This window comes from Myodes glareolus, chromosome X, assembly GCF_982192425.1.
Source record: "Myodes glareolus chromosome X, mMyoGla1.1, whole genome shotgun sequence".
NCBI classification, from domain to species: Eukaryota; Metazoa; Chordata; class Mammalia; order Rodentia; family Cricetidae; genus Myodes; species Myodes glareolus.
Window position 1 is genome coordinate 126,994,351 of NC_142053.1, and position 25,213 is coordinate 127,019,563.

Genomic DNA, 25,213 nt, shown 5'->3' on the forward strand with positions numbered 1-25,213 from the left:
GCTATATAGCCTAGGGTGTCCGGAGACTAACTCACTGTCCTGCTCACGGTAGCCTTAAACTTGTGATCCCTCTGACTCAACCTCTTAAGTAATGGGGTTAGAGGCATGTGCTTATCAATGTCTGGCCTCAATCTTTTTTGTTTTTTTTTTTTTGCGGGGGAGGAACAGAATTTCTCTGTCTCTATGTAGCCCTGGTTGTCCTGGAACTTGCTTTGTAGACCAGGCTGGCTTCGAACTCACAGAGATCTATCTGCCTCTGCCTCCCGAGTACTGGGTTTAAAGGTGTGCGCCACCATGGCCACCCAACTCATTTTGTAGTTTAAAGCATACAAACCCTGTACATGCTTTGTTAGATTTATTTCTAAGTAATTTCTTTGAACTGAAATAATTTTTTAAAAATTTACTTATTTATTTATTTATAAAAATTTCCACTTCCTCCCCTCCTTCCAATACCTTCCCACTCCCCCCACTCCCTCTCCTCCTCCCTCTTCAGTCCTAAGAGCAGTCAGGGTTTCCTGCCCTGTGGGAAGTTCAAGTTCCCCCCTCCTCCCTCCAGGTCTAGGAAGGTGAGCATCCAAACAGACTAGGATCCCAAAAAGCCAGTACATGCAGACGAAACAAGACCCAGTGCCATTGTCAATGGCTTCTCAGTCAGCCCCCATGTCAGCCACATTCAGAGACTCCGGTTTGATCACATGCTCGTTCAGTCCCAGTCCAGCTGGCCTTGGTGAGCTCTCATTAGATCAGTCACTTTGTATCAGTGGGTGAATGCACCCTTCGCGGTCCTGACTTCCTTGTTCATGTTCTCCCTCCTTCTGCTCCTCATTTGGACCTTGGGGGCTCAGTCCAGTGCTCCAATGTGGGTCTCTGAAATAAAATTTATGTTTAAATTTAGTTTCCGTTTTTCACTGCTGACATATAGAAATAGAAATAATTTTTGCATATGGTTTCACTGAGTCTTGATACGGCCTGTTTTGTTAGCTGCTCCTTTAGTACTTGACAATAATGTATAGTCTACTCTTGTTGAATGGAGTAGCCTACATTATTCTTTCTTGTTGATTAACAGTAGGATACTGGGTTCGTCTGTATCACATATAGCATATATATATATATATAAATGTGTGATTCTTTGTAATTGTTTTATTATTTTAACGATTCTTAAAGAAGGGTACTAGAATAGTCCACTCTGGCTGGTGAGAGAGCTCAGCGGTGAAGGCACCTGATACCAGGCTGACAATGTGAGAATGTGTAGTGGAGGGAGAGAAGCGGTACTTCCAGGAAGTTGTCCTTCATACACAAGTCACAGTGTGTGTGTACACATAATAAATGTAAAAAAGAATGTTCCGGTCTAACTGCAGATTTGTCTAATTTTCTTTTGAATTCTATCAGTTTTCACTTCATATATTTTACAGTTCTGTTGTTTGGTGCATACATTTGTAGGACTGTTATATGTTTATGAATTGATGTTTGTGAGATTAAAGAAAGATAGATTTTTTTTAAAATGACGTTTTATTTTACGTGTGTGTGTGTGTGTGTGTGCGTGTGCACACACGCACATGTGGAGGCCAGAGGTCAGGTCAGTCACCTTGCTCATTGCTCAGGAGCCTTCCATCTTGTTTTTCCAGACAGGATCTCTCACTAGGGCCTGGGGCTCACCAGTTAGGTTAGGCTGGTTGGCCAGGGAGATCCATCCCATAAGAGATATGTTTGCTGTTTTCTTTTTGAAAACCGTCGACGCATAGAAAAGTTGCAGAGAGAGCTGCATTCCCGTGAACTCCATACCCTGTTCCTTGTGGAAGGTCCCTGGTGTGAGTAAGAACTAAGGAAGTGACGTTAGTAACATCACCACATTCCAGGCTTTCCTCAGCTTTCCCCAGCAGTCTTCATCCATGTCCCTTTCCCCTCAGGATCTAGCATTACACTGATGAAGCCTCTCACCTTGCAGGGTCAGCCAGGTCTCGGTAGCCTTAGTCTTGTGCTGTCTTATTTTCCTTATGATTAGATAAGGGGTTTAGGTTTCAAAGAGAAAGTCACAGAATCATGGGCCTGCATCTGTAGCCACCAAATCTGCCCTTAACATGTCACATATGATCCACCTCCAAAGCTTTTGCTGTGCTGCCACCAAGACTGGGCCTTTTTTTCACTACCCACTTTTGGTTTTTGAGACAGGGTTTCTCTCTATGGCCTACAGATCAGGGTAGTCTCAAACTCATGGAGATCTGCCTGCCTCTGTTTCCCAAGTGTAAAATCACTTCTCTTCCCTTTCTTCTCTCCATTCTTTCCCAGTTACTCTCCCTCAAACCCTTCCTGCACACCTCTCAAGTTGAGAGCCTCTTTTTCCTTGACTATATTTATTATATACATACATATATATGTATATGTGAAAAATATATTCAGCAGGTTTTCTCAGAGAGAGAGAGTGAGAGAGAGAGAGAGAGAGAGAGAGAGAGAGAGAGAGAGAGAGAGACAGACAGACAAACAGATCCTGCTGAGTCTGTTTTTGTTGTTTGTGTGTATAAAGTTTCAAGACTGACTCTTTGTATTGGATAACCATTTAGGGGGCTCATACCTGGGAAAGGCTAATGCTCCCTCTAGCAGTAGCCATTAGTTGCCTGTAGTTATTTGTCTGCGGGTGGGCCCAGTGAGGTTTTCCCCTTCAGTGTTAGCATGTCTTGTTTCTATTCCTAGTCCTCTGGCTCTTTCTTAGTCTGCTCTTCCATGATGTTCCTGGAGTCACAGATGGAGGAGTTGTGACATAGATATGTCCATAGGGGCTGTGGTCCGCACACCTGAATAATCACACAGAAACTATATTAGTTACAACACCGTTTGGCCAATGGCTCAAGCGTATTCCTAGCTAGCTCTTATATCTTGAATTAACCCATTTCTATTAATCTGTGTATTGCTATGAGGCTGTGGCTTACCAGTAGGATTCTGGCGTCCTTTTCCTTCAGCAGCTACGTGGCGTCTCCCTGATTCTTACTCTATATATCCCTGTTCAGATTTCCTGCCCGATTTTATTCTCCTAAGTCATTGGCCAAAACAGCTTTATTCTTTAACCAATAAAAGCAACACATATACAGAAGGACATCCCTCATCAGATGTGTTCCTGAAGAGACAGTGGAAAACTCAAAAGGTTAAAAATTATCCCCAAAACCTACCACTTTAACCAGCAGAGAGACAGCAGCAAAGCCATCACCTGATTCAGAACCAAAAAAAAAAAAAAAAGCAAGCACTGGGGCTCATGAGGAAGCAGAAGACGGTGTGGAGAAGCCAAGTGACAGGGGTGGGGTGGGGCAGTCGGCCCCTAGGACTGAGAGGGACTTTTGAGGACCCCTCATTTGCTTCCTTGTCTGACCTCACCAGTGAAAACACTCTGAAGACTGCAGAAGAAATGGACTTCAAGCACATAACTGAAATCTAACATTAAAGTATCAGGCCACTTCTGGAAGGCAGGGATCTTCTGGTAGCTGTGAAAACAGGCAGTGACAAAACCCTCTCTTTCCTCATTCCTGTGACTGAGCTCATTGTCAAGTTGAAGTTCATGCACAGGGAAGGAACAGGAGTCCTGATTCTCTCTCCTACCAGAGATCTGGCCATGTAGACCTTTGGTGTTCTTAAGAAACTCATGACACACCATGTTCCCATGTATGGGCTGATCGTGGGTGCAGTAACAGGTCTGCTGAAGCCCAGAAGCTCATCAGTGACATCAACATCATCATTGGCATCAACATCACTATGGCATCAACATCGCCATGGCATCAACATTGCCATGGCATCAACATCGCCATGGCATCACATCGCCATGGCATCACATCGCCATGGCATCACATCGCCATGGCATCACATTGCCATGGAATCAACATCACCATGGCATCAACATCATCATGGCCACCCCAAGCCGGCTTCTAGACCACATGCAGAATGCTCCAGGGTTTATGTACAAGAACCTCCAATGTCTAGTTATTGATTAGGCTGATCGTATCTTGGATGTTGGATTTGAAGAAGAATTAAAGCAAATTATTAAACTTTTGCCAGTACATCAAGCCATGCTCTTTTCTGCCACAAAAACTCGAAAAGTTGAAGATTTCGCAAGAATTTATTTCTCTGAAAAAAGAACCAGTGTATGTGGGTGTTGATGATGATAAAGATGTCATGGTGGGTGGACTTGAGCAGGGATATATTGTGTGTCCCTCTGAGAAGAGGTTCCTTCTGCTCTTCACATTCCTTAAGAAGAACCGGAAGAAGAAAGTGGTGGTGTTCTTTTCCTTGTGTATGTCTGTGAAGTACCACTATGAGCTACTGAGCTGCATTGATCTGCCTGTCTTTGCTATCCATAGAAGGCAAAAGCAAATTAAGCAAGCAACCACGTTCTTCCAGTTCTGTAACACAAATTCATGGATGCTGCTGAGCACAGATGTGACAGCCAGAGGGCTGCCCTGAAGTGTACTGGATTGCTCATTATGACCCTTGCAGTGACCCCAAGGAATACATTCGTCATGTGGATAGAACAGCTAGGGGCCTGGATGGAAAAGGGCAGGCCCTGCTCATCCTGTGCCCTGAGGAGTTAGGTTGCCTTCATTACTTGATGTAATCTAAGGTTCCATTGAATCAATTTGATTTTTCCTGGTCTAAAGTTTCTGATGCCCTGTCTTAGCTGGAAAAGCTAACTGAAAAGAACTACTTTCTCCATAAGCCTGCCCAGGAAGCATACACGTCCTACACATGAGCCTACGACTCCCACTCTCTCAAGCAGATCTTCAATGTGAACAATTTGCCTCAGGTAGCTCTGTCTTTTGGTTTTAAGGTCCTCCTTTCATTGATCTGAACGTGAGTAGCCATGATGGCAAGCTTAAAAAGAGAGGAGGTGGCGGTGGATTCGGCTACCAGAAAACAAAAAAAGTGGAGAAGTCCAAGATCTTTAAACACATCAGCAAGAAGACAGCGGACTGCAGGCAGTTCTTTTATGGAAGGGAATGGCTTCCCATCTGGACCAACTTTGCCCTAATTTCCCCTTTCTCTTTAAAAAAGGAACTTTTAAAAACCACCTTTAGAATCTTTTTATCTTTACTATGATGATAATATTTTATTTTTAAATACTCCCATAAAGCAAATCATGTCACTGTTTTTAAAAAAATTTAAAAAATGTTACAGTTTATGTTTAGCTCCCTGATTTTAAGATTTGGTAAAGAGCAATGGCATACTTTTATTGAAACTATGGTCCCACAGTGAAAGTTCTGCAAACTATCTGAAAAAAGTTCTGAAGATTGTTGCGTTCATTTGCTTTTCCCTTTCTTTATACATATTGTACGTTTCTTGTCGTCAGTTGAAGAAAACTTGTCCTAAAGCCTTGGGTCTAGGAATGTGGCATGGGCAAGAAAAAAAAACATAACCAGGCTTAGTGCAGCCTTATAAACTCAGCACTCAAGAAATGAAGAGAGGAGGGTCAGGAGTTCACGGCCATCTTCTGTTACATAGTGAATTTGAGTTTCAGGCCAGCCTGGGCTACATGAGACACTGTTTTAACTACCACCCCTTCAAAAACATTGCAGGGAAATTATCTGTGAACTTCCATTCACATAACAGGTTTTGTCATGTGTGCATTAATTATACAATATCTGCCTGGGTTAACAAGATTGGAATCTTGTAGGAAATTCTTGTCTGGTTTCTTTCCCAACAGTTCCTCTTGTGGATATATATATATATATATATATATATATATATATATATATAATTTTAGTATATAGTATATATATGTGTGTATATAGTATTTTAATAAAAGAAACATAAAATGAGAGCTGGAGCTGGAGCTAGAGAGATGACTCAGTGGTTAAGATCTCTTGTTTCTCTTGCGGAGGATCAGGTTTGAGTCCCAGTAATGGCAGGCTCGCAACCACCCATAGCTCCAGTTTCAGGGGACCTGAAGCCCTCTTCTGACTTTCAAGGGCATCAAGCATGCACATGGTGTTCATACCTACATGCAGGCAAAATACTCAAACATGTGGAATAAAATTAAAAAATAAAACAAAAAGAGGGCTGGGCGTGTAGCTCAGTGCTAGCTCATTTGCATAGCGAGTTTAGTGTCCTGGATTCCGTTCTAAGTACCACCGCCAATAATATATCCAGATGTTCTGTTTTGTTTTGAGACAGTATCTCCTGCCCCTTGCAGCAATCCAGAAAATCTTTTATGAAGAAATAAAAGAAATAAACATTAGCACACACAGAGAAAAGACCCTTGACAAATTAGGGGGTGAGCCTTGGGAAGCTAAAGCGAAGCATCTCATTGGACTGTTTTTTTTTTTTTTTGTTTTTTTCCCCCTGCTGTTGTAATTTAAAAAAAAAAAATAGAAAAACATGCCAGAGAAAGATGCCGGCTATGCAACAGAGTTCATGTGGAAGGGTTTTAATTAGGGGAAAGGAAACACGTAAAAAAGAGGGAAATGGAGGGGGGAGATGGGCCTCTGGAGACAGGAGCAGCAGAAGAGACGAAAAGGGGGGGAGGACACAACAATACGGGGACAGAGAGACAGGCAGAAAAGCAGAGAGGGAGAGAGAAGGAGAGAGAGCGAGGGAGGGTGAGGAACAAACAGACACAAAGAAAGACTGTGAGATGGGAGGTGGGCAGGGCCCTTTTAAAAGGGAACAGAACTTTAAAAGGGAACAGAGGTGCTCTTAGTGGCTACAGCTGCGGATGTATCCTGTCAGGACCCCAAGGGCAGGCCAGTACACATGCCTGAATACTAACACACCTGGAAGGTCTACATCTCCAAATGTAAGGTTCGTGAGTTTGAAGAAAAACAGGATGTCAGATTGGCCCACAACTGCTGTGTAAACACGTCCTGATCTGGCCTAGAACTCTTGAGCAAGGCCATCAGCAGGGGCCCTACCAGCAGGAAGAAAGCCCACAGGCCTTTCCTTTAAGTTGTCAGGTTTTTGTCTCAGGTGAGGAGGAAGCCAGCCATCTTTATTAGCTAGCCATGGCCCCACTGCCTATCTGACTGCCTACCAGGGGGTCTGTGTAACTTCTAGTCCCTCATTCCCCCCCTCCCCCAGAGGTAACCCTAGCTGCTGTTAGTGGTTTTGGACACAGACTCCTAACTGCTTCCAAGCTGGCAAAAAGGACAATGTAGAAGAGGTAGCAGTTCTAATGCCTCAGAAAAGGGTCTGGGTAAAGGGCCATGATAAAATGTACCAGACAGCAAAGATGCGGAACATAAGAAAGCTCTGTGATGCTAACGTGTCCTTGGCATGTGATGCACATGAGACAGAAACTATAACATACAAAGGGGAGACTGTTAGTACCACTCCAATACCAAGAAAAACAGCTGGGGCAGTTTTACCCTTATTAGAGCAAGAGAATGGGCAATGAAACCATCCAAGGAAATCTTGGCAGTTTCTGTCATAAGCATTTGCAAGATTGGTGATGTTTTTCTCACCACTGTGAGTAGGCCATTGGTTTGGAATAAGAGCTCAAGGTGCTTTTTACTGGCTAGTGTAAATTCAGAAGTCAGCCACTGGGTCTCTTTGATTACAACCTCATGGGAAACACTGAGATAAAATTAATGAGGAAAATTCTTCAACATTATTATTATCCTACCTCCTGTTTAGTAAGGTGAAGTGTAATTGTGCAGCTTGCTGTTCTGTGTAGCAGAGCCCTGTAGAAGGATAACGTAAGAGAAATGCTTTTCTCTTTAATCTAGACGGACATAAGGTGTGTTTGAACTGTGCAATCAGCAATCTGATACATCAGACTCCTGCATAAGGAGAAAATGCCTGAAAACTTGCAAAGTTTGTTAAATAGCTGTTCCTTCTCAGTAAGATCCTCTCTGCCTGCGTAAAGATGTAATATCTGCTCCTGCGCCTGCGTGCAGATGTAATGTCTGCTCCTGTGCCTGCGTGCAGATGTAATATCTGCTCCTGTGCCTGCATACAGATGTAATATCTGCTCCTCTGCTGTGTACAGAAGTAATATCCACTGGGTGTGAACACTACTGGCTAACCCTGAGTGAAATCCAGATTTCTGCTCTGCAGGAAGATTACAGGTTCAAAGCCCGAGAAACCTAGAGAACAAATTCAAGTCCAGCCTACGCAAGTTGGCAAGACCCTGTCTCAAAAGAAAAACCTAAAAACGTCTGACTAGGGCTGGAGAGATGGCTCAGTGGTTAAGAGCACTGGCTGCTCTTCCAGAGGTCCTAAATTCAATTCTGAGCAACCACATGGTGGCTTACAACTATTCTATGATGAGATCTGGTGCCCTCTTCTGGTGTGTGTGTGTACATAATAAATAAGTAAATTTTAAAAATGACCATGCAGATGGTCATAATTGATCACTTTTTTTCTGTTGAGACAGAAAAAAAAATCTTACCATGCAGACCAGGCTGACCTCAAAGTTTCAGTGATCCTCCTGCCTCTGCCTCTCAAGTGCTGGCTGTCAGCTACCACACCTGCCTTAAGATTTTCATTCCAGTTTACTCCCAGAATGCTTCCCGACGTTAGGATGGAATGATGCTGGGTGATGCCGAGTGTGGTGTTACATGCCACTTGGGAGGTGGTGGCAGGAGGATCATGAGTTCCAGGATATCTTCAACTATATAGCAAATTTGAGGTTAGCCTGGGTTATGTGAGACCCTGCCCCCCCCCCAACAAAGCAAAAAACCAAACAGAGTGACTTGTTGGATTGCATTAGTTACTTACACACTCAGAGGTGTCACAAATAATCTTCAGTTCCTCATGTGGTTTCCCAAAGTCCATCTCTGGTCCTTCCTACATTTTAGACACTCTGCTGTGCATAGAGGATAAAATGGTCGACCAGACAGATACATTGTCTGTCCTTGTGAACTTTACAATCTAATGGGAAAACACAGTCATTAGGAAAACACAGTTGTCCCTTGGTATCCATGGGGAACTGATTTCAGAGCTCTTCGCAAATACATAAATCTATACATGCTCAAGGCTCTTTTAGAAGAATGGGTGACATATGCATATAGATGTAGCATGTCTTACTGCATACCTTGCTATTATTTTAGTTAGGATGCAAAACAATGGATTTAATTATGACATCTTCATATATGTGTACAATCATACTTTGCTCATATCCCCCCATTGTCCTGTTTTGTTCTCTTTCTCCCCTTCTGTTCATTCCCTTCTTTGTCCAAATAGTTCCTCTTCTGTTTTCATGTCATATAAACCAAGATTTTACATACAACATGTACATTGCATACATTGTTTTCTTTCTTTCCTTCTTTCTTTCTTTCCTTCTTTCTTTCTTTCCTTTTTTTTTTTTTAGTTTTTCGAGACAGGGTTTCTCTGTAGCTTTAGAGTCTGTCCTTGAACTTGCTCTTGTAGAACAGGCTGGCTTCAAACTCACAGAGATCTGCCTGCCTCTGCCTTCCAAGTCCAAGTGCTGGGATTAAAGGCGTGCGCCACCACCACCCGGCTAACATTGTTTATATTGTATGTCCTTTCACATGCTAGGCAAGTGCCATCTTTTGACTTTTCATATTGAGTCAGGATCTCACTGAAGTTACTCAGGCTGAACTTGAACTCACTGAACCCCAGGGGGGCTTTGAATTTGGGATCCTTCTGCCACAACTTTCTAAATTGTTAAGATTACAGGTCTGAGTTATCAGGCTTGATGAATTTAATTTTGAGACAAAATCTTGCAATGTCGCCAAGGATGGTCTCAAAGTCATAGGTTCAAGTGATCTTTGTGCCTCACCTCCTAGGTTTCTGGGACAGCAGGCATGTGCTGTCCTTCCCAGCTCTTCTGTGTACTTTAAATAACTTTAAAATTACTCACAACAGTTCACCCAATATAAATACCATATAAACAGCTGTTGCACTGCATTGTTTAGGGTGAAAGATCCATACATGCGCAGTATTGATGCTTTTCCTCAAATGATTTCAGTCTGTGGTTGGTTGAACTTGTGGCTGCAGAAACTGCAGATAAAGAGGGCTGACTTGATAATATTGTGTGTGGCATATGAATACTATGGGAAAAAATAAAGCAGGGTAAGGGGGATAGAATATGCTATGTGTAGTTTTTTAACTGGGGTATTTGAAGACTGGAGTCTGTTGAATGAATAGAAGATCACCAAATCTTCTCCTCCAAACTCTTTCACAAAACCTGGTCCATTTTGCCTATTTAAGAGTTTTCAAATTGTACCCATTTTATGTATCCTCGTGTCCCAATCACCTTGGGCTGTATTCTTTATCTGTGAGTTATCTATCCGGCCTACTCTTCATAGTAACTGGTCTGGGGCGGTTCTAACATCTGAACATGACAGAATCCCTCTTATGCTCAGAGTTCTGTAATCTCTGTTGCCTGTCAGATAGACATCAAGCTTCTGTGGCTGGAATTTAAGGTCTGTTTTCACCTGGCATCTGTAACCTCCTGCCTCATTTCTCACATCTTGTCTACCTCTGCCCTAAACTTGGGGGCATTCAACGACATGCTGTCTTTACTTAAAAAATGCAAAAACAGTTCTTATCATTTCTCACCACATTCTTAACTATTGCTTTGTCCAAGGCCTCATCCTTTTTCACCTGGATTATTGCAGTGGATCAGAGAGCTAAAACCATGCTCAAACTGGAATCAAATACTGTCTTCCTTCTCAAAACACTTCTGTGACTCCCAACTCATTCAGTCCTCACTTCTCAGTCCTCACACAGACCACCAACTCCTGTCTCTACTGCCTCATTGACCTTTCTCCGTGCTGTCCATCCCTGCTCTGGAAACAGGCCAAATCCGCTTCCACCGCCCTCCTTTGCTGCCTCTACCTACACGGCTCTCTCCCTATCAAAGTAGTTAATACAGGTTGCTGTGCTCAAAGGGCTCTTCCTTGGGATGACTTCTTTGAATGTAATCTGTAACAATATAATGCCGAAGCAATGTTAATAATGATTGTGTGAATCTGGAGATCTTTTTGGATAAGGTTGGCGTTTTAAGAATAGTAAGTTGGAGACTGCAGAGATGGCCCAGAGGCTAAAAACATGGGCTGCTCTTCCAGAGTACTTGGGTTCAATTTCTAGCATCCATATGGCAGTTAAGAATTGTCCGTAACTCCAAGCCTTTAATTCCAGCACTTGGGAGGCTGAGACAGGCAGATCTCTGTGAGTTCGAGTCCAGCCTGCTCTACAGAGTGCGTTCCAGGACAGGCTCCAAAGCTACAGAGAAACCCTGTCTTGAACCCGCCCCCCCACCAGAAAAGAGCAGTTAATCTTCCTTAACATAGGATGTTATATCATTTCTTTCAGTAATGCTTTGTAGTTTTTACCATACAAGTCTTTCATATCCTTGATTAAATTTGTTCCCGAGTATTTTGTTCTTTTTATTTTATTTTTATTATATTAGCATTTTGCCTACATGTATAAATGTGCACTATATGAATTCCTGATGCCCACATTGAGCAGAAGAGGCATCAGATCCCCTGGAACTGGGGTTACAGATGACTGTGAGCTGCCATGTGAGTGCTGGGAATCAAATCTGGGTCCTCTGGAAGGGCAGCCAGTACTCAATTGCTGAGTCATTTCTCCTCAACTATTATATTCTTTAGATGTGGTTGTGAATGAAATTGTTTTCTTAAATTTTATTCATTATAGGCATAGCAAACAACACATGTGTATGCATGCGTGTGTGTGTGTGTGTATTTGAACTCAGTAATTTTACTGAATTTGTTTGTTCACTCCAATAGCTTCCTTAAGAATTCCTTGGATTTTTCTGTATAGACAATAATGTCATTTATAAATAGAGAAAATTTACTTCTTCCGTTCTGCTTTGGTTTCCCAGGGCTGCAATGCCAAAAAGCCACAGGATAGGGATCTTGAGAAGCAGAATTGATTTTCTTGCAATTCTGAAGGCTGATATCCAAGACCATGGTGCCACAGAGATCATTTCTTCTGAAGCTTTTGTCTTTCAACATCTTCTTCCTATGTATTACCTAGTTTTGTCTCTCTTTGTGTATCTGGAATGTCTTTTATGATAAGGTTATCAGTCTATTAGATGGAAGCAACTCTGGAGGTGGATTTTGGCTCATATTTTCAGAGATTTCAGTCCATCATGGGAAGGTATGGTGGAGTTCATGTTGGCCAGAATGGATGGCCATGGCTCCATATATGGCACCAGAAGGGGGCTCTGCTGGAAGAAGGAAGTGCCTGGGTACAGGCCTTGAAGCTGACCTTGGCCCCTGGTTTCAGTCTGCATTTTCTGTTTTGCTGTTCTAGATGCTGTTCCTTTCCTGGTGTGATGGGCTGGAATTTCTGAAATCATGAGTTAAAACAAGACCTTCCTCTCTAAAGTTGTTTCTTTAAGGTATTTTGTCAAAAGACCAGAATGAGTATACAAATGCTGATAGCAAATATTATGCTCTTGAGGATTCAGATGGGAATGAGGAATCTATCAGGAATTGGACCCGAGGTCGTTACATTCTGGCAAAGAATTTGGCTACATTCTGCCTATGCTCTCAAAACCGGTGTGAAGCTGAATTAACTGCATGCATGTGCCACACAGACATACGTGAGTGGAAACACACACACACACACACACACACACACACACACACATAAAATTTAAAAACCCAAATACAATATCAAAAAGGAAATTTTCAAGAAGTAATGGACTGATATAATTGGTAGAGGGAACTTGACCACATCATACCGTACAAGTGGAGGCATCATTATTGCTTGATGTACTTAGCTTTACAGTGAGGAAAGGTAGGGTTGGTTTTGGCTCATAGTTTCAGATGTTTCAATCTATTTTAACACAAAAGGCATGAGACACAGCAGGTGACAGAAAGCACAGATCAGAACCAGAGCTGTATAGAGACCTACAAGACCTGTTTCCAGTGACTGCCTTCTGCCAGGCTGGCCCCACGGCCTGAAGCCTCTCCATCCCTGTGTGACTAAGGAGCACTTCAAATTTGCTCAACATCTTTAGCCACCAGGGAGACACGGATTAAAATGACTTTGAGATTCCATTTCACATAACCAAAATGGCCATTGTCAGAAATACAAATGACAGCAAATGGCAGGGATGTGGGGGAAAGGAAAGCCTTATATATTGTTTGTGAGAATCTAAGCTGGTGGAGCCACCTGGGACTGCTATATGACCAGTGATACAACTCCTGGGTATGTAACCAAAGGACTCTACTTCCTATACAGAGGCACTTGCCTCTCCATGCTCATTGCTGCTTCATTCACAATACCTAGGAAATGGACTCAGTCTTCATGTCCGTCACTAACTCCTGAATGACTAAGGAAAAATAAATGCAATGAAATTTTATTCTACTCTAAAGAAAACTAAAATTATTAAATTTTCAGGGAAATGGATGAAATAAAATATTATATGGAATGAGGTAACCCAGACTCAGGTAGACAAATGCCACGTGTTCTCTCATACGGTTTGAATTATTAGCGTTTGTACTTAACTCAGAGTGCATGTAGAAATTACACATTAGAAAAGGGACTTTGGAAGGGGTGCATTAAGGAAGAGATATTCTAGCAACTAGGTAAAATGAAAAAAGAGGGGGGATACTGGAGAAAGAGAGGGTCAAACAGCAAAGGGATGACGGGATTAGGAAACAGGAGAGTGGGAAGCAGAGAGGTTAAGCAAAATGAACAGTTTATGAAGAAGTCATTGGAAACCTACTGTCCTACAGCTCAATTAAAAACGGGATAACAGAACACATGTTCTATGAAAGAAAATGGAAGAATACCTGGGGGTTAAAGACTTAAATGAGGATGGGGAAGGGAGGATGGAGGAGAGCAGAAAGCAGCGGTTATTTAACCAAAATTAAGAATGTATAAAAAACCTTGTGGAGGGTCTGGAGAGATGGTGAAGAGCGCACTGACTGTTATTCCAAAGGACTCAGGTTTCATTCCCAGGACACATTTGATGGCTAACAGCATCTGTAACTCAAGTTCTAGAGAGATCAGACATCCTCTTCTGGCCTCTGTGAGCACATGGTGCACAGACAGACATCCATACAAAACACCCCTACACATAAAATAATAATTAAAAATAAAAGAAGAAAAAGACTTATAAAATGCATTAGTTTTCAAGCTAATTTTAAACAATTAAATATAATTAAAGAGAGTAATGGGATGGCTCAGAGTGTAAAAGTGCTGCCATCCAAGCCTGATCTGAGTTTGATAACTCACATGGTGGAAGGAGAGAACTGACTCCAACCAGCTGTTCTCTGCTTTACATATGCCATGGCATGTGCACACAAGTACACACACAAGTACACACACACACACACACACACACATGCATAAATGCATTGTCAGTAAAATTATTAAAAGTATATCATTAAAAATAGTTTGTACAGAGGTACTGGGCATGTATGAACAGTGACGCTTCCAGAACACATAGACTATTAAATAAAAATCCCAGTGCCAGGCATGTGATATCTCCCTGAGGTTTTGTTCAGGGGCACCACAGAGGCTACCTCCCAGACAGCTTAGGCTATTGCCATTGCTCTTGGCTGTCTACCATAGCAAGATGGTAAGACCCTATAGCTGAAGACAGCACACACTTTTGTTTTTGGACATTTAGGTTAGTTCATGATTGAACTTACTGTTGGTAGCTTCCTTGCTGTTGGCTAGCTTTTATATAGTGCCAGAAGGTGCTATACAGGTGGGCAGGGGAGGAAAACATATCAATGTTCTTACTCAGGGCTGGACCCTATATGCTACAATATTCGTATTTCAGGCAAGATGTGGCCTCTAGTGAGACTGTAACATGACTGTTGTGCTGTTGTGTGAGAGACTTTTCATGGGGCGATGCAACACACACACACACACACACACACACACACACACACACACACACACACCAAGAAAGGGAGTCCACAACAGACCAAAATAATGATTGCACCAATGTCCAATTTGGTGAAACACTGCGTTTTTTTTTTTTTAAATCAGGGTTGCTAACAGGAGCATGGATATGGGTTTACATACAAGGATTGGGGGTTACCTCTAAAGCAGGTGCATCACCAGAAAGCCCACCCCAACATGGGTGATGATTCCATTCTTGAAAACGTGCAACCCTGGAGGTCTCTATGCAGTTTGCAGCAGCTCCACATGTTTTTACAAAATGATTTCTTTCTTTTTATTTATGTACATTGGTGTTTTGCCTACATGTATGTCTGTGTGAGGGTGGCAGATCCCCTGGAACTTGAGTTACAGACGTTGTGAGCTGCCGTGTGGGTGTTGGGAATTGAACCTGGGTCCTCTAAAAGAGCAGCCAGTGTTCTTAACTGCTGAGCCATCCCTCCAGCCCTAAGCTCCATGGTTTTTATTTGTTTGCCTGCATATGTGACCTTTTGTTTACCTCCCAAGGCTCCTGAGCCTCAACTTCCCTATCGTAACACATTTCAATTTGGAAGGAATGTTGAAATCCGAGGAACAAGCCACACAGCAAGTTTTTAGGGGGATAACCAGCCACTTTCAGATTGGAATTGAGATCTGCTCTACAGGAGGGAATCCATATGTAGTACTGCAAACCTGCTCGAAAGTTCATGGTTGAGCAGGACACAGGACCTAGGGTGGAGCCTACTATTGTTATTTTGCTAAATGGTCATGTTGTCAAATTGCCTTATAAATTCTTACATTTAGATCCGTAGATCTGTGTTGCTCTTGACCATGGTCAGAGAAGCCTATTTTTGCAGTGGGCAGTGGTTAACCTAGAGACTCAGAACTGGTTAAAATGATGATAATAAGTGACCATGAGTGTTTAGCTCTGATTGGATTGCTCTCTCTCTTTTTCTTGAGACAGAGTTTCTCTATGTAGTCCTGATTGTCCTGAAATTCTCTATGTAGACCAGGCTGGCCTTGAACTCACAGAGATTCATCTACCTCTGCCTCCAAGTACTAGGTTAAAAGGCATGTGCCATCACTGCCTGGCTTCTTCTTTCTATTATTATTATTATTTATTTTACATCCTGATCATAGTTTCCCTTCCCTCCTGTCTTCCCAGTCCCTCTCTCAGGCATCTTTCTTTTTTAAAGAAATATATTTATTTTATGCATATGGGTGTTTTACCTGTATGTATATCTGTGTACCACGTACATGCTTGGTATCCAAAGATAACAGAGAGAGTGCTGGATCCTTTGGGATTGGAGGTACAAAGGTTATGAGTTTCATGTGGGTGCTGGGCATTGAACCTGGGTTCCATGAAAGAGCTTCCAGTGCTCTTAAACACTGAGCCATCCCTCCAGCTCCTGGCTATATGTTTCAACTCTCTCCCAGAGGCTCAGGGAATATTGTGGAAGGGGAGACGGAATGATCGTCAGAGCCAGAGGATGGGAGGAGACCTATGAATTGCCCTTGCACTTAGGAACTCACAGTAGCTGTGGCAACCTGCAGACCTGCCTGGAATCAAGTCAGTTAAAACTCCAGCAGGGATGAAATGGGATCATGAAGCCAAGGAGCTCTTGGTGGCTGATCGCTACTAGAAGATAGAAAGTCATTTTTCTTTGGAAATGTGACCACGGATAAGTTCCTCATGCTTCTGTGATGGCCTTTCACCCATGTACAGACAGATAGCACTGATTTGACTCAGTGAGTTATTTATAAAATAATGAAATAAAAATAAAAATAATAGGACATGAAGTAGGGTGGAGGATGTGTTTGGCGATCTTGGGGAATTTGGAGGGGGAAGTAAGGTGTGGATATGTATACAGTATGATATTCTCAAAGAATAAATTATTATTAAAAATTACCTCCCCCAGTAAACCTGAATATACAATAGTAATTATCATAAATTACAAAGAGCTATGGAATGGAGAGTGGATAAAGGCAAGGTTGGATTGTAACAGTGCCCCATACCTTAGCACAACTGACTCCATAATGGAAATGCCATTCAGGCCTTAAAACTCAGCACATAGACAGCGCCATCTGCCAAAACTAAAACAAAGGCCTAGCCTATCAAAGCCCTTAGTTCTGGGAAAGTCTCTTGGTGTGGAAGAATTGTCTGTATTCTGTCAATAATATTTTAATAAAATGCTGATTGACCAGGCAGGCAGTATAGGTGGGAAAGCCAGACAGGAAGTATGGGTGGAGCAAAAAGACTGGGAGTAGTCTGGGAAGCAGGAAGCTCCCTCCGCGATTCCTGCCCAGATCACTGAAGAGGCAACATGTGAGCTGTCACACTGACAAAGGTACTGAGCCGTGTGGCTAACATAGATAATGATAATGGATTAATATAAGTTACAAGGACTAATAAGAAGCCTGACCTAATGGGCCAATCAGTTTATAACCTAATGTAGACTCTGTGTTATTTTCTTTGGGAATTACCAGCTATGGGGTACCAGGCGGGACAGAAACTCAAACAAGCCGGCCCCTCATGTTACAGTCTCTAAATGTACTGAGCTTGCTTTTGGCTTCTGTAGGTTTCCTTCTGCCTAACTCTTCTTGTTAACTGAAGCATGTCAACCCAGAACATGTTTCTTTCTCTGTTTATTGTGTCCTGAAAGCTCACCCTGACTCACCCTGAGAAAAACTTGGAGCTACACTGGGTTCCAAAACACCCAGTGTAGTCGCCCTCAAGGCAAGCTAAAAAAGACTTTACTGGCTTAAAGCCATGTCTGAGCAGTGTTCTCTGGTGGGTACCCCACAACAGGATTTGTTCAGTATAGACTGTATGCATGTGGACAGATCACACACTGAGTCGAGCTCCAAGAGTCCGCCTGAAGAAAGGGAGGAGGGATTGTACAATCGAGGATGTTAAGGTCATGACAGAGGAACCCACAGAGACAACTGACCTGAGCTTGTGGAGCTCCTGAACTCTGGACCAACAGTTAGGGGGCCTGCATGGGACCTACCTAGGCCCTCTGCTTGTGTGTGACAGTTGTATAACTTGGTTTATTTGTAAGGCTCCTAGCAGTTAGATCAGCACCTGTCCCTGACAATTAGCTGGCTTGAGAGGAAGAGGCCTAAACTCAGAGACTTCAACTTAAAAAGTTTAAGGCCAAGGAAGGTATGCATCTAAACAGACTAGGATCCCAAAAAGCCAGTACATGCAGTAGAAACAAATCCCAGTACCATTATCAATGGCTTCTCAGTCAGCCCCCATTGTCCTGGATGGAGGGGGTAGGGCCTTGGACTTCCCACATGCCAGGGTACCCTGCCCTCTCTTAGGACTGGAGGGGGAGGGAGGAAGGTGAGTGGGGGAGTGGGAGGGAAATGGGAGGAGGGGAGGAAGTGGAAATTTTGAATGGTATTATTTATAAAGCAATTGAAAAAAAGAAAAAAAGTTTAAGGCAAGCCTGGTCTACATAGTGAGTTCTAGGTCAGTTGGAGTTACATAGTGAGACTCCCTATCTCAAAAAAGTTCCTTAAAAAACTATATTTTTATTTATGTGAAGAATGACATGGACATTTTTATAGGGGTTGCATTCAATGTATATATTACTATAGGAAATACTGACATTTAAAATATTAATTCTCCCAATCCATGAGCACTTAACCTTTGCATTTATTTGTCTTTTTCCAATTTATTTCATTAGTGTTTTGTAGTTTTTATTGTGTAGACATTCCAAATTTATTTTTAAATTTATCTCTGTATATTATAATATTATATTTAAACTTTAAAAACATCTATTCACTTTACTTTGTGTGTTTTGCCTATATTCATGTTTTGTTGCACATGTGTCCTTGGGGCTGACAGAGGGTGTTGGAGTCCCCGGAACTGGGGTTTCAGATGGTCGGGCCACCATGTGGTTGCTGGGAATTGAACCTGGGTGCCTTGTAAGAACAACACATACTCTAAATCACTGAGACATGTCCCTTGCCCTTCCGCCTTATATTTTGAGACAAGGTTCATTTGGCTATTTGGAATAGCTGACCAGTATGCCCCTGGTCTTCTGTCTACACCCCACACAACACTATGATTACTGGTGCTTGCTGCCACGACTGTATATTTAAGTCACTTATGGAGCTCTGAATGCAGGTTCCTGTGCTTGGGTGGCCCACACTTTACTGAGTTGTCGCCCCAGCCTGGATTTGTTTCATCCTATTTAAGAATTTTGTGTCAACATTCAGCAGAGATACTGCCTTGTAGATATTTTTGGATAAGATCTTTGTACACCTTAGGTATGAAGTAACGTTTTCAGGAAGTGTGTTAGGAAATATCCTTTCAGCTCTTTTTGCTGAAAAAAAAATATAAGTTTTTTCTTATATTTTTAAAAGATTTATGTATATGACTGCTTTGTCTGCATGTTCCTCTGCTTGCCAGAGGAGGAAGGCATTGGATTCCCTTATAGATGGCTGCGAGCCACCATGTGGGTGCTGGGAATTGAACTCGGGATCCCTGGAAGTGCTCTTAACTGCTGTGCCACCTCTCCAGCCCCTTTTTTTTGTATATTTTAAAAATTAGTTCTTTGAGAATTTCAAACAATGTTTTGATGTATTCACTCCTCCCCCAACCCCTTCCAAGCCCCCATTCTCTTCTCACCCAACCTTGTGTCCTCTTTCTTTTCCTTCACTCCTCAAGTCCAATTTGTCCTGCCCCTGGATGTGTCACCTTCCACTGGGTTCTGGTCAATGGACCAGTAGCTACAGTCTTAAAGAGAACCCCCCCACCCGGCAACTGTCAATTGTCAATAGTTTCTTGGCTAGAAGTGGGATTTAGTGTTCACCTCTCTTCATGCTGAGATTTATCCTGGCTTGAGCTTGCACAAGGCTTGTGCTATGTTGTCATAACCGCTGTGAGTTCACGTGCGCAGTTGCCCGGTGGTGTCTAGTGGCTACTGTTTCTATGGAGTCATTCACCATCTTTGGCTCTTACAGTCTTTCTACCTCCTCTTCCTCAACGATCCCCAAAACTGTGGGAAGAAGGTTGCAGTGTAGATGTTCCTTTTAGAACTGAGTGTTCTGCAGGCCTTTATTCTCTGCGCCTTGGACAATTGTGAGTCTCTGTGTTAATTGTCATCTATTGCTAATGAAAAACCTGGATAGATCCAGACCCCTCTAGCAGGAAAAATAGAGCCAAAAATCTAGGTTCAGGGACTCTGTTTCAGGAACTAGCTGAAGATAAAGTTAGATTATAATCTTGAGAATAATCTTGAGAAACAGGGAGTTGCCCCCTTGTGATCATCACTGGTATTTTTGGAATTTTCTCTGATGCCCTCCCTACCTCCTTTGGATTACAGGGTTGTGGTTTCTTTCCTTAAAAAACCCCTTCTCCGAGTTAATTGAGGTTGAATTCCTCCCCTGCATGGGTTATGAGTCTAGGCCCCAGTGCACTGGTTCCTATTCTGTCAAATAAACCTCGTGTGATTGCAGCAAGGACGGGTCTCTCGTGAGTTACTGGTGGGGGTCGTGCTATCCTGAGACGTGAGTGAGAGTCTCCCCTCACCAGGGGTCTTTCACTAATAGATGCTTAACATTTTTTTTTTTCCGTAATGATTGAAGAGGTATTGTTGCAAGGTGCACGCCTTTAATCCCAGCACTTGGGAGGCAGAGGCAGGTGGATCTCTCTGAGTTCAAGCTACTTCCAGGACAGGCTCCTAAGCTACAGAGAAACCCTGTCTCGAAAAATTAAAAAAAAAAGAAAGAAAGAAAAGAAAAGGTATTGCTATTCTTTTTCCGTACACTTATTATTTGTGTGTGTGTGTTTGTGTTTGTGTGTGTACATGCTATAGTGTGTCCGTAAAGGTCAAAGAACATTCAAATGTTGGTTCCCTTCTTCCACCATGTGGTTTCTGAGGACTGAACTTAGATCTGCAGCCCTAACAGTAGGTGCCTTTACCCTCTAAGACATCTTACTAGTTCTGGTATGAGGTCTTATTTGAAAGTTTGACAGAATTCAACTGTAAAATCACTTTGTCCTGTTTGTTTTCGGTAAAATAGGAGGTTTATAATTACTAATTTCTAATTATTTTTGCAACCTATGTTATTGATCTGTTCTTGCTATTTCTTCCTGATTCAACCTTGGGAAATTGAGTTTTTCTTCAGAGATTTATCAATGTCTTTTTTTGGGGGGGGGTAGTTTTGAGACAGGATTTCTCTGTGTAACTTTTGCTGTCCTGGAACTAGCTCTGTAGACCAGGATGGCCTTGAACTCACCTCCTGAGTGCTGGGATTAAAAGCATGCCCACTACTACCTGGTTATCAATGTTTTTGATATTTTCATATTTTCATGTAATTGTTCATAATGTTCTCTTATTTTTGTGATGATGTTTTCAGTTTAATTTTGGACTAAAAGTTTTACATTTATTTATTTATTTTGTGTTGTGCGGTGTGTTTGTGTGCACGCGCACCATGGTATATGTATGTAGTTTAAGGGACAAAGTGGGAGGAGTTGGTTTTCTACTTCGTCCATGTGTGGTCTAGGGATTGAACTCAGGTTGCCAGACCTTTACATGCTGAACCATCTCACTGGCCCTCAGGTTGGAGTTTATATATTTAGTTTTTCTTTCTTATTTTCTTTGTTAGTCTAGTAAAGAGTTTATCATTTCAAAATTCAACTCTTATTTTTTCTCTTTTAGGCTAATTTTATTTCTGTTCTAATCTTTATACTTACAGCTTTTGTTAAAATGTCTCTGATAGATTTTTAAGTTACTATAGTTTTCATATCCAACATTTCATTTCGGTTCCTCTTCATATTTCCTCTTTTAAATTAATATTCACATACAATTTGAAAATTCCTTCCCTTAGATTTTTGTCCATGGTTTCCTTTAGTTATCTGATCATATTCGAGTCAACTTTTGAAAGCGTTTGCTTGGTAAATCCTACGGTTTGTACTTACTGAGGGATGGTTCCTACTAATTTGCTTGGCTCATTTTTTAAAAGATTGAATTTCATTATGTGTCTTTGTATGCATATGTGCACTTTTGTGTGGGTTCCCATGTGGTCCAGAAGAGGGCATTTGACAAGTTGGAGTTGGAGTTACAGGAAGTTGTGAGCTGCTTGATATGGATGCTGGGAATTGAACTCGGGTCCTCCACTAAGTCATCTCTAGCTCCCAATTTTGTTTTTTAACTGGACTATCTTTTTTTCCTTCCTTCCTTCCTTCCTTCCTTCCTTCCTTCCTTCCTTCCTTCCTTCCTTCCTTCCTTCCTTCCTTTTGTTTTTTGAAACAGGGTTTCTCTGTGTAACAGCCCTGGCTGTCCTGGAACTCACTCTGCAGATCAGGCTGGCCTCAAACTCACAGAGATCTGCCTACCTCTGCCTCCCGAGTGCTGGGGTTAAAGGTGTGTGCCACCATTGCCTGGCCTCTTTTCTATTTTTTTTTGCATGCACTGTGATTTTTATTTTTTGTGGAAACCTTACATTTAGATAGGCTTGTGGCACATTCCCGGGATCCCAGCACTTTGGAGATTGAGATAGAAGGATTCCAAGATTGAGGCTTCATAATAAGTTCAAGACTAGACAAAGGAGAATACATTTGAATGTTCTAAAATGTTAATGCTGCAAATTACAGTCCCTCTTTCCCCCAGCCCTGGGTTTTCTGTTTGCTTTTGAAAGTCTTAATAATGTGTTTGTTTAGTGACTTTTTCAAACTAATTTTGTGAACACTGTATTCCGGATGCACACCCACTGAACTCTCCGCTCCTTAGAAAGCATTTTAATAGAAATTTCCTAAACATACATTCAAAACACGCATCCACTCCCCGAAACCCGTTCTCAAATCAAGACCAAAATTTATAAAAAAATGTCAAAAGTAAAAGAGAAAATTTATTTTCTTAGTTTTGCAAAAACTGCTGTATTTAGGGCAGCGTTGGCTTAAGAATCAGCTTGTGGCGGAAGCTTAGGATCTGCTCAATTCTTCTCTGAGCACATGCTTTCAGAAGTCTACCATCAATGCTTTTTCTTTTGAATATCCTTTTGTTATTGTTTTTTCAAGGCAGGGTTCCTCTGTATAGCTCTGGTTGTCCTGGAACTCCCTCTGTAGACCAGGCTGGCTTCAAACTCACAGAGATCCCTCCCTGTGCTTCTGCCTCCCCAGTGCTTGGGATTAAAGGTGTGGAAACCACTGCCCAGCTTCTTTTGAATATCCTAATCTCCCATAGAAATCCTCCTCAGTTTTGCTCCCAGGCTTTAAGTAGTGTAATTTACATTTTGACTCAGTCTTTTTACCCCGGGCATCTATGTGTTCCTAGTTTTTCTTTTGTTAATTTTGAGCAATCCAATCTCAATCTTTTTTTAAATAAACATTTTATTCATTCTTTGAAAATTTCATATATGTATATAATAGTGATAGGCTTTTACTGCTCTTCTTTTGCAATACTTCATCTACCCCTCATAATTAGACTGATAGTTTTATAAAAACATATAATGAATGCATTTTGATCACATCACCCTGAACTCTTCCCCTTACTCCTTCCAGATCCACTCCTACTCCCTCCCAACTTCATGTCCCTTTTCTGAGTCTAATTGTGCTGCTCACACTTACAGATGTGAGCCATCTACTGGAGCAGCTCACAATTCTTTTTTGTTTGTTTTTGAAACAGGGTCTCTTTATACAGCCCTGGCTGTCCTGAAACTCTCTACGTAGACCAGGCTGGCCTCGGACTCACAGAGATCTGGATGCTAGGGGTTAAAAGTGTGCGCCACACCCGATTTACACAATTTTAAAACATATTCTTTGGCCTGTAAAGTCCTAGAGTCTGGGAGTCATGTGTTTCGTCATTCACTCAGTTTGCTTAAAGCAACCTTTTCTTCATGTTCTGCAAACTCTTACTTATCTTCCAGGTCTCATTTCTGCTTAGGAGCGTGTTAGCCTCCACCTTTGAGCTTCTACAACCTTCTTTTGTACTCATGTGTTTTGGTTAAAAATACGCTTGTGTACCCAGAAATGGTCTAGGACTTGATATGTAGATGACGCTGGCCTCACATTTGCAGCAATTCTCTCACCTGTCTCTCAAGTGCTGGGATTGTAGGCAGGTACTACCAGGCCTCGCTTGCCTTAATTTTTGTTTGCTTCACCAAATTGGAACTAGTTCTGATTAAAAAGAAAACCTACATAAACCAGTCATGGTGGTGCAAGGCTGTAATCTCCCACTCAGGAGAGGGAAGCAGGAGGGACACAGGAGGGACGCAGAGGCAAGTAGATTACAAATTCAAGGCCAGCCTGGGTTACATAACAGCACCAACAAAATAACAAACAAGCCCCAAATTGAATGAAAGAATGAATCAAAAAATAAAACAAAATAATTGAAGCCACAAACACTTATTGACAAGGTCCGGGATGCCAGATCCTGTTATGGACTAGAAATGTAGACTGGATCTAGCTGGGATTCATACTCCTGAGTTTTGCTAGCAAAGACGACAGCACATGGAAGTGCTGAGCATACTTCCTGACTCAGTGAGGTGCTCGCTGTCACTGTCTTTCCATAGCAATTTGTAAGTGTGTAGTGCATTTTAGTTCCATAAACTAACATTCTTTTACTCCCCAGGGATGTTTGCAGTTTATTAGTAATAGAAGTTAGCAAAGTTTACACCTGTTCGTAGATTTTTTTTTTTGACACAGTATCCACACTGGCCTCAAATCCGTGATCCCACTGCCCAGATACCACTTACTGTTTTCTTTCTTTCTTTCTTTCTTTCTTTCTTTCTTTCTTTCTTTCTTCCTTCCTTCCTTCCTTCCTTCCTTCCTTCCTTCCTTCCTTCCTTTCTTTCTTTCTTTCTTTTAAAAAACAAAATCCCAATTATCACAGGTTTTGTTTACAGTGCTGTCCCTGAAACAGACTTTGGAATTGTTAGAATGCAGTTTCTCAGGTCTCATTTTAATTTATGCACACAGAATCCCTGACAGTTCAAGACCCACAGCAGTCTTTGTTTTGACAAACCTTCTAGGGCTTTGGGGTTCCTATGCCTCTATAGGAATGGGGCCACTGCTCGGACGGCTACTACACGAACCCTTTTTCTTCCCAGCACCCCTTGCACCACATGTTTCCCACTAGGTTCCAGATTGCATCAGCCTCGATTTGGGCCCTCCCTGGTGTGCGAGCACTTGCCAGCCGCGCAGTCCACTAGCTGCGAAGAAGGTGGGGCCCCATCTAGACGTGTGGAGCAGCGGGGCGCCTCAGTTAGGGGCAGGCGATCTGTGCTGCAGAGCTGCGGGTACAATGGCCAAACGAATATTCTTGGGGACTGTAGTTTTTCTTGTATGTCACTGTCTTTTAGAATCGCGAGTCTGGAAGCATCACCTTCTTAGTACTAGGTTTTCTCCATTTTTTCCCCAATCACAGGGAAAAATCAGAGGGGGACC

The 25,213-nt window shown here is 42.2% G+C and overlaps 1 pseudogene; it reads left to right on the forward strand.

Moving 5' to 3' along the window:
- Positions 1 to 3,165: 3,165 nt before the first annotated feature.
- LOC125405212 (ATP-dependent RNA helicase DDX18 pseudogene) lies at positions 3,166 to 5,076 on the forward strand (annotated as a pseudogene).
- Positions 5,077 to 25,213: the final 20,137 nt, after the last annotated feature.